The sequence below is a fragment of the Bubalus bubalis genome, chromosome 5, assembly GCF_019923935.1.
Source record: "Bubalus bubalis isolate 160015118507 breed Murrah chromosome 5, NDDB_SH_1, whole genome shotgun sequence".
NCBI classification, from domain to species: Eukaryota; Metazoa; Chordata; class Mammalia; order Artiodactyla; family Bovidae; genus Bubalus; species Bubalus bubalis.
The window spans coordinates 119,806,305-119,817,220 of record NC_059161.1 but is presented as its reverse complement, the minus strand read 5'-3'; the positions used below and the strand labels follow the sequence as shown (position 1 = coordinate 119,817,220).

Here is a 10,916-nt window from a genome sequence, read left to right as displayed (position 1 = left end):
TCTTTCTTTATAAATAGAAAGGAAACACACATGTTCAGTATGCATTCAGTCTCTTTTTATATCAACTGACATGAATTAAATTCCTCTCTGCCCCCACTGCACTCCCAATTCTAGGCGAGAAATAAAAACCTGCAGAGACTGAAGGCTGATTCCAGCACATTGCTGAGGAGATTTCATTCCCACTGTTTTTTGTGAAAAAAATTAGTTGCTAACATTAAAATCAGTAGATTGTACATAAATATCCAAACTTCCAATTCTCTTGAAAACATGGCCAACTGGCCTGCTTTCCAGCATGGGTGAAGTGGAGGAAAGGCTGCTCCCAGTGGTAAGGCCTGTGTGGCCCAGGGTTCAACATGGCCACCTAGTCCTAGTATCATATCCTCTGCCTCCTGGGGCCATGATTTTGTTATAACTAGACTGCTAGCTCTCTTAAGATAAAGACTTCTTTTGTCTTGATCAACTTTGACTTTGAAGCCTGTAACCCAGAGCCTAGCACACAGTTCTTCCTTGTACAGTTGTTGGATGCTATATAATACCATTTGGATGCATATGACATTTCTTCCAATACTGAAACCATGCAATTGAAGTACTTCTTTGCCCTAAATCTTTGTTGCAGACTGGCATCATAGATGTCCCTGATGTCTGCCATTAGACCCACTACCTAAAGCCCATTGTATGTCCCTGGGCTGTCCCTGAAGACTTCACTTTATCATTTGACAACTTATCCTCCTAGCAATCTCCTCTCCAATGAAGACAGCAATGCATATCTCATGAAGTGGCTAGGAAGATGAAAACACGAATGTTGAGCCTGGCCCTTAGTGTCCATTTTTATGATGCTCTTAGCAGGTTTTTTCTCCAAGTAAGCAAGGTTCTCCATCTTCTTAGATGTCCATGCACATCAGTTTGACTTTCCAGCCAAGCTTCAAGGAAGAGATTACAGTTCAATTATCTGCATTGTGTGAATGTTCAAAGTCCGCTCGCCAAGGACACTAATGAAGGTAAAGATTTTATCGAGACGTTTTTTATTTTTTCAGACCTATTAGCGGCCAAAAGGGATAAACTAGGGCATGTCAGAACATATATAACTAGCAGCTCCTGGTCACCACTACATGCTAAGAACCAGGAGTTCCCTGAATACTTGGATCCAGGAAAGAAGCATGAAGTGGCTTTTGCTCCTCAACCTGGTGGCCTTCTCAGATTGCAGAGTCATGTAAGTATGGAGACTGTAAGCCACATCATCTTCCTTTCTGTGATTTTTCTTTTCATCCGATTATTCTTCTACTTATCAGGTTTAGAACAGAATGGAATATTTCCCTGACAATCTTAAAGTTCAACCCTTATTTATTGATAAGTACCTTGTTATAGGAACTGTGGGACCCAAGGTTCTTGGTGTAGATTTTCATAGTTGCACAACTCTGGGGTCCAGTCATGTCATGATCTATTGAAATTGGAAATCCTTGCAATTGTTCAGTGCACAGTCAATGCAGATGTAGGTGTGGTCCTGCGGAATAGCACTTTTCTACCTTTTATTTAGTATGTCCTCTTTGTTCCCTCTCTACTTCAGTGTGTATATGTCTATGTCTGCATCTCAGTATCACTATCATTTATCTCTCCAACCCTTTGGAAGTCTCTGTGAGTGTGTTTCTCTCTGTGGTGCTTTCTTTTAACTTTTCTCTTAATTTTCTACATTTCCTGAACTGGCTCCCTATCTCCTGGATTCTTCTTTCAACTCTCTCTTCTCTTTCAACTTGGACAAAGATTGGGAGAGCTACTTATACAGTGTTTTATATCTGACAAGCAGTGTGACCACAGCCAACTCAGAAACTTCTTGCATTTCAAATTCTCCCTTGTAAAATAGGATAGGAATTCCCCTTCTACCTCCATCCCTGAGCTTCTATGAGAAGGATACAGTGGGGTGGCAACAGCAATGCTAATGGCTGTCATTGTTGAGACTTCCTATTTATCAGGTACCTTATACCCATCACTTCACTTATCCCCAAGATATCCTTTTTGGAGGGTTTGTATCATTACATTCCACCATTTTACTGAAGGGGAGACTGAGACCCCGCATTGTCATATGGCTTACCTAACATTACAGAATAGAAGCTTTATTCAAACCTATGTCTTTGCCATGGAATATGCATAAAATTCTTACTATAAGATGACTCATAAAAATGATTAGAAAATACGCAGTGCCGTTACAATGACAGCTAAATGGAGCATCTTCTTTGTTTTCTTTGTCAAATGTTCAGTGAAAGAATACCTCTAAGGCAAGTGAAGATCATGAGAAATACCTTCAGTGAAAAAAACATTTTCACTGAACAATTTCCTCAGGGAGCATGCTTACAGACTATCTCAGATTTCTTCTAGTGGCTCAAATATAACTATTCACCCCCTGAGGAACATCATGGATGTGAGTGTTTTGGGAGGATGGTGCTCCACAGCTTCCCTGGTGCTCTAGCCTAGCACTGGGGCCTATTTGGAAATGCCACGTGGGATGTTGGGGCTGGGGCTCCTGCAAGAGGCAGAAACACTGGGCCAAAGGAACCCCACTCAGAGGAGAAGGCACTATCATCTTCAACTCTTGTCTTGGTGACTCGGCCAAGAAATTACCAGGTGGAAGGTAAACATCCATTTCTGTGTCAAAGATGTGTCATTAGTTTGAGGTAGATTGTTCCTTCTGAGAAGAAGGCAATGACAACCCGCTACAGTAGTCCTACCTGGAAATACCCCAAAACAGAGAGGCCTGGTAGGCTGCAGTCCATGGGGTGGCTAAGAGTTGGACACGACTACGCGACTTCACTTTCACTTTTCACTTTCCTGAATTGGAGAAGGAAATGGCAACCCACTCTAGTGTTCTTGCCTGGTGAATTCCAGGGACGGTGGAGCCTGGTGGGCTGCTGTCTATAGGGTTGCACAGAATCAGACATGACTGAAGCAACTTAGTAGCAGCAGCAGCAGCAGCTCCTTCTGAACTAAGGGAGTCAACTAGTTATAGATGAAGAGTGATCTCTGATCAGGCTGTAGAACCAACTGCAAAGCAATTGTGAATAACCAGGCAGAAGATTTCAGTTCCCACAGATGCAAGCACCACAGCAGTAAAAAGTTACTAAACCCGTAATCCATGTAAGGCCATCAGAATCTAACACAGTGCTTACTGTTTTTAGATTAGAAAAAGGGCTTATTTTGTTTCAAGAATGCTCATGTCAGCCTGAGAGATAGGCAAAGTGTAAATACATGTCAAATGAAAGGGTCACTAGTGCGGTGTTCATTGGATGTGGTCTGAGTTTAGAGGGAGTGGCTGAGGTTGATCAAGAAAGGCCTCCTGGAGAAGGGGGTGCTAAGGCTGGGTTTGACGAGACTACAGTGTTTCTCAAATGAAGGCACCAGGACTTCCCTGGGTGTCCAATGTTCCTGGAGGCCCAGTGATTATGCCTCTGCACTTCCAATGCAGGAGGTACCACTTCAACGCCTGGTCATAGAATCAATATCCTGCATACAATGTAGCACAGGAAAAAAAAAAAAATCAAATGCAAGCACCTCTGTGATCAAAGGCTGTGAGCCTCACAGTGGTTGGAAAGTGATCTCAAGAGATATATGACACCCATAGGGAGCTATTAGCGTGGGAAGAGAGGGTAGCCAGTTCTGCACCAACCCACTCCCTCTTTCTCCCTGCAGATGCTCTATGTAGGTAACATCACCACTGGAACACCCCCTCAGGATTCCAGGTTACCTTTGACACAGGTTCATCTGACTTGTGGGTGCCCACTCTCTTTTGCCCCAGTCCAGCCTGTTATGAGAATAGACACCCTCTACCCAGACCATCCTTCACTTGCCCTGCTGCCCTGTTTCCACCCTTGGCACATGATGACACTCTTGTGTCTGCAGCTAGACAAGTTAGGTTCAGTCATTACAAGTCTTCCACCTTCCAGCCTACCCAAAAGACCTTCAGGATTGCCTATGGATCTGGGACCATGAAGGGATTTCTTGTTTATGACACCATTCCGGTAACATGTAAAGAGAAGCTGAGTCAGGACTGGCGTTGGAGTGACCCCTTCTTGTAAAATGGATGCAGGACCATCTGGAAGGACTCTTCCTAGGCTAACTGCCATAGACATTGCCCATCTTACCCACAGTATACTGTCCCTGGGGAAGCAATGCCGTGGTGACACATGAGCAAACGGATTAGCTAACCCAGATAGTGGCTTGAGGTGTGAGCTTGCAGCTACTCTGCCCATGAGCAGATCAAGGTTCATTTTGCTGGGAGTGAGAAGAGGGGAAAACATCACCCACTTTTATATTCACAGACTATTCCAGGCACTTTCAGGTAATAATTGGTTTAATCCTGCAACTACCCCACACAGCAGGTAGGGGTTAGCTCATGAGACATATGAAGAAACTGAGGTGCAGACAGCAAGGGTTGCTGGGGTCACACATGTGGTAAACGGTGGAACTGGTTGACTGAAGTTGCTATAGGGTGTTTAGGGACAGGATAAAACTGATCTGGGGACCCTGGGGGCAGTCAAAGTCTTCAGGTACCCATAGTGGGAAACTGGAGGCCAGAGAAATTAAAGGGCCTGATAAATGAGTTCTCACTCTACGGTGACTTTGAGAGTCTAATAAAATGTATGGCCTGCCTCCCCAAAGTGCTTGTGTAGTTCCCCTCTCTCTCTTTCTCTCTCATACACACTCACACAAATAAACACATATCCCCAAAAGTGAATTTCCCAGACTGTATTTTCATAGATCCCTGCAAGCAAGATTGTGTTTTTGGCTTCTGTCTTCCTGGACAGAGGCAGAATCCACAGTACCTTACAGAGAATTCAGTCCATTCTTGTCATTAGGTCATAGTGATTCCAGAGAAGACGACCTTGCTCTCGACTCATTTTGTCCACAAGGGGGCACCCACAACGGGTCGTGGCCTGACTCTTGGTTGCCCCACCTGGACAGAAGCCACAAGGCCAGTTTGATGCACTCAGGTGGTGTTTTTCAGAGGGGCAGATGTTTTAAAATTCACAGCTTCTCACAAATGGAACCCAAATTCCCCTCCCAGGTTGGTCTAACCATCTGAGGTCCACCAAAGACACAGCCCAGCCTCATTTCTTCTCTGCGGATTTAATGGCAATAAAACTCCACTTCACTTATCTGTTAAGTGGGATCATTCTTCTCTCCCACAGATTGGGGACCTTGTAAGTACTGACCAGCTGTTCAGTCTAAGCGTTGTGGAATATGGGTGTGAGAGTGCACCTTTTGATGGCATCTTGGGCTTGAACTACCCCAACATATCCATCTTTGGAGCTATCTCCATCTTTGCCAACCTGAAGAATGCAGGTGCCATTTCTGAGACTGTTTTTGCCTTCTCCTTGAGCAAGTAAGTCTGAGATGGATGATCCCTTTCTCCAAATTAGCTGTAAGATGCTTTCAGTTGCACGAAAATTATAGAACACTTGATAAAGAAGAATCCTGAGAGATAATCTAAGCCAGGATAAATATACCCCAGGACTGTACCTGCCTTCACCCCTGGCTTGTATAAATAACCTTTTATTGGAACACAACCCTGCTTCTGGGCTCAAAACCAGTAATTTGGTCTGGGGGGCGGGGTGAGTGAGGAGGAAGACTAATGGAAGGCAACAGGAAACAAATTGGAGGAAAAAGCAATATGATTTACTTATGAATTTGATCAGGAAGGAAGGAGAAGGATGGTGGATATCTTTCCTTCCTCATTAGCATTCCACTGGGAGCCCAGGACCAGCTACCCAATTTGCAGAAGCCAGTGAAACATGAATGTGTGGAACACAAAATAAACATGTGGGACCCCTTGCTCAATAAATATTAGGTATTTCAAGACAGGGAGAACAGAGGTGGGGTCCCTTCTGAGTTGAGGTCCTTTGGACAGTAGAGGTCACAGGCCAATGGTGCCAACTCTGGGTGACCTGCACCCATACCCTTAGAACTCCCATGCTTTGATTTTCCTGAAAAATGACAAGCTAGACAAGGAGAAAGCCATTATGCTTCAGCATGGTGTCCTCTGAGTGTGTCTGAGCACTCAGGTCGCAGAAGGTAGGGCATCTTCAGAAGATAGACTGGGTGGCGCCCAGCCAGGTGACTCAGCTTCTAACCTCCTCTGTGCCACTCATTAGCCAGTAACTGACCTCAGTCTGGATCTCAATTGCTCCGAGACTCAATTTCTGCATCTGTATGTGGGGACCTTATTAGGGCCTTGATGGGTGGACTAGCACAGCTCTCAGACAGTGCTGTTGTTACTGTCCTCCAAGGATCCCCCCCTCTCTTCTCCCTACACATGAAGGGTGAAAGGTAGTGTGGTGATGTTTGGTGGGGTGGATAAATCCTACTGCCAGGGAGCGCTCAACTGGGTACCATTGATCCACGCCAGAGACTGGAGTTACACATGGCCAGGTAAGCCTCTCCCTCTGAGGGTCAGCCCAAATAATGCTCCAGCTACTGTACATGGACACAGGCAAGCAGATAGATATACAAACAACCAATGTGTTCATAATCCCCAGGCCTTCTGACCAGGGCTCTGACCAGGGTCCTAAAGGGTCCAGAGAGGTCTGTACAACTGGAAGAGGATTGCACCCACTGCCCTGTAAAGCGTGGAGCATGGTTAGAGGACTCTACAATGTGGTGAACAGAGGATCAGGGAGAATTTCTCCAGCCTGAACAGAGGTATAAGATGACCAACTGTCCGGGGCTACCTGAGACATAGGAAGTTCTCAGTACAGATAAATGTCAGTTTAAAAACAGGGAAAATCCTGAGCAAATGGGGAGAACTGGTCTCCTAAGGGAGCAATTACTGAGCAGTGTAGAGATATTTGCTGAAGTCATAAGATGTGAAAGCAACTAATAAAAAAGACACCCCTAGTTCATGGGCACACAGTGGGGCAGGGGCTATAACAGAGAATCAGGAAGCTGGGATCCAGGAATGACCTGAGGACAAGAGGCATAATTGATAGGATTCTGTGTGATACCCTCAGACAAAAGCTGACCTGTCCTTTGGAGTTTCTGTGGGCTAGTCATGTATTTCCTGGCCAGGGTCTCAGGGTCTGAGCTGGTTGTAGGAGCAGTGCTGGCAGATACCCTCTCCCAGAGGAGCCTGTCTATCCCACCACTATAAGAATCTGCTCCCCTCGCAAACCTCCATCTTCAGTCTGCGACTGACCTGTTATTTGTTCCCCACACAATACAGCTCTCTGGATGTTTCTCATTCATTATTCACACTGTCTTCATTCACTCACTGAACAGAGAAGCCTTGGGCATACATGGTGTGCCAGACACTTTAGGGAGGTAATGAGAATAAAACTCGCCCTCCCATCTAAGAAGGCAGATGCACAGGAAATGAGACACACATATAGTGAATTGTGACTTTGGTACATGCTAGACATGAGGAAGTGTCTACAAAGAGACTGTCAAGAAAGGAGACTGATAAACACCGGGGGAAAGACTTCCCTGAAACCATGACAATTAAGCTGGAATCTAGAAGATGAGAAGAAATTTGCTAGTCAAAGGGGAGGGGGCTCCTCTAGGAAGGAAGAGCAGCTTGTGTCAAGGTGCAAAAGAGCCTGGTGTAATCAAGTACCACATTCAAGAATGTGAAGGAAGGTGCCATCAGGAGCAAAGGAAAAGGTGGCAAGAGACAAAGGGCTGTTTAGAAGATAGTCAGGAAGGAGGCAGCTCTGGGGCAACTCAGAGTGGCCTTGATGCCCACTTTGTCACACTGTCTCTCAGCATCTCCATGAAAAGAAAGATTATTGCTTGTTCTGGCGGCCAGGAGGCACTTGTGGATACTGGGACATCACTGGTCCTTGGCCCAAGAAGACTGGTCAATAACATCCAGAAGCTCATCAGCGCCATGCCACGGGGTTCCGAGGTGAAGTGTCATGCCCCAGGGTCACTCCCAGTCTCCACACACAAGAAGGATCTCCAGGGCCAACTTCTCTCCCTCTCTGTATAACAGCACTACGTTTAATGTTTTGTGGTCAGTACCCTGCCCTCTATTATCTTCACCATCAATGGCATCAACTACCCAGTCCCAGCTCAAGCCTACATCCTCAATTTGAGGGGAGAACCCTGAAGGGTGGTTCTCAAATAGGATCTTGCAGGAACCCTTGGGCTGCTGCTGGGAGGAGGGTGCCCTGTGCAGGTCATCTCACACTATTACAGATGCTGCTGAGCCCAGGAGCTGGCCAGAGCCTCCCACAAGATGAACTGTTTAAGAGTAAAGGGCAGTGTGGGACACTGATTATCCTGAAATAAATGTGGAGACACCACGTCATGCTCGCATGGTGGGAGTCACAAGGAGAGGGGAACACTCAGGTTCTCAATGTTCAAAAGGCTTCAGTTCAATCTGAATTCTCAGACAGATGAACACAGAAAGTCAGCTCCAGCGGTCCTTGAAATAAGTCATGTGACAAGGAGAATGAATGGGGACACTCCCAGTGTGGCCTTCCACCATAGGGATTAACAGTCTCCCTTTCCTTCTCACAGTTTTCCTGGTTTAGATGATAAATTACATGGTCACCTTAGTTGTCGGATGCATCTTCCCCTTACTCTGGCGGGGTGCCCCCTTTGTGAGTTGGGATACCCGACCCCTCTGTGGGGAGGCTGGATGTTAATGTGAATAAAGGGTGCAAGGTGACTGCTCAGCCCCGGCACAGGGTGGAGGTTTCATGTCAGCTCCCTGTGGGAGATCAGGCCTCGCTGATGGGCTGAAAGAAGGCTTTGAGGAAGAGAGGGAATTTCAGGAATTCTAAAACTGTAAACTCATGGAGCCATGTGGGGTTGCTCAGTTCTAGGAAAAACTGCACTGGATTCCATGCAAATGGCATCCCAAGGTGCTCTGCATTGGGGCAATGGGTAATTACTCGGGGTGATGAGGGCTATGGACAGATGGTGGGGATGGGGAACCAGAGTACATTACCCACCCAAGCCTGGAGTGGCCAAAGAGGGTGAGTGCAGGCCGAAGGAGGCTTCCCAGAGTTCCCGAGTTAAGTTTTCAAGAACGTGTTGCGGGCACACTGTTCTATTTAAGATGGATAACCAACAACGAGTTACTGTGTAGCACTGGGAATTCCACTTAATTATATGACAACCTGGATGGGAGGGGTATTTTTGGGACCAGGATACATGGATATATATATGGTTGAGTCCATTTACTGTCCACCTGAAACTAAGAATTTTGTTAATCAGCTATGCTCCAATACAAAATAAAGTTTTTAAATAAAGTATGGATTGTGGGGATGCAGGAGGAGAACCAGCATTCTCTGCAGAGAAAACAAAGAGCAGGAGTCAGAAGGAAAGAAACAGGGAGAGAGGAGAACTATGGACACTGTTTTTCTTTTGTAAAAATTTTATTCAGTTCAGTTCAGTTCAGTCACTCAGTCGTGTCCGACTCTTGTGACCCCATGAATTGCAGCATGCCAGGCCTCCTTGTCCATCAGCATCTCCTGGAGTTGACTTAAACCCATATCCATCGAGTTGGTGATGCCATCCAGCCATCTCATCCTCTGTCATCCCCTCTTCCTCCTGCCCCCAATCCCTCCCAGCATCAGAGTCTTTTCCAATGAGTCAACTCTTCGCATGAGGTGGCCAAAGTACTGGAGTTTCAGCTTTAGCATCAGTCCTTCCAGAGAACACCCAGGGCTGATCTCCTTTGGAATGGACTGGTTGGATCTCCTTGCAGTCCAAGGGACTCTCAAGAGTCTTCTCCAACACCACAGTTCAACAGCATCAATACTTCGGTGCTCAGCTTTCTTCACAGTCTAACTCTTACATCCATACATGGCCAGTGGAAAAACCATAGCCTTGACTAGATTGACCTTTGTTGGCAAAATAATGTCTCTGCTTTTGAATATGCTATCTAGGTTGGTCATAACTTTCCTTCCTAGGAGTAAGCGTCCTTTAGTTTCAAGCCTGAAGTCACCATCTGCAGTGATTTTGGAGCCCCAAAAAATAAAGTCTGACACTGTTTCCACTGTTTCCCCATCTATTTCCCATGAGGTGATGGGACCAGATGCCATGATCTTCGTTTTTTGAATGTTGAGCTTTAAGCCAACGTTTTCACTTTCCTCTTTCACTTTCATCAAGAGGCTTTTGAGTTCCTCTTCACTTTCTGCCATTGAAGTGTGGCTAATCTTCAGTGTTGCATTAAGTTCTGCTGCACAGCAATGTGACTCAGTTATACACATACAGAAATACATATTATTTTTCTTATTATTTTTCATGTGGTTTATGACTGGATATTTAATATATTTCCTTATTCTCGACAGTAGGACTTTGTTCTTTATCATTCCTTTGTATTCCCAACTTCCAGTCCTCCCCTCCGACACACCCTTCCTCATGGGAACCTCATGTCTTGGCCCTTTTTGGTTGTGGATGAACTCTCATATCCCCTGCTAATGTGAAAATCCCTTGATACTTATAAAAAGAGGGACATAAAACCAAGAATTGTGCTGGGTCTGGATATTTGTGGAAGTTGCAAGTAAGGGCTCAGGCTGACTGGTGTGTGTCTCTGACTCCTCCAGGATTCTAGAGGCCACTGCTATACCACCATTAAAGAGAACACAGAGAGGACATCTAGAGAGACCTGGATCCTGGGTGACATCTTCCTGAAGTTGTATTTCTCAGGCTTTGATCGAGGAAATGACAGGATTGACCTGGCACAGGCAGTATAAATGCTTGGAGTCATTCAGGAATCAGTAAGGCCACTCCGAGCAAACACTAAATCACACTTAGGGTACTCCTGCCCAGGATGCTGGTGAACTGTATTTGGTGGTCTGCACACCCTATTCTCATTAAAGAATAAAAAGGGTTTCACTCATAATGGTGCTGAAACAAACAGGTGCCTCTGTTTGTGTCTGGGAGGTGTATAATGATTGGGAAGGATAGAGAACAAAATC

General features: G+C 45.6%; 1 pseudogene; it reads left to right on the top strand.

Annotated features, from left to right (window-relative positions):
- The first annotated feature begins 1,157 nt into the window (after positions 1-1,157).
- LOC112585275 lies at positions 1,158-10,691 on the top strand (annotated as a pseudogene).
- The last annotated feature ends 225 nt before the right edge of the window (positions 10,692-10,916 follow it).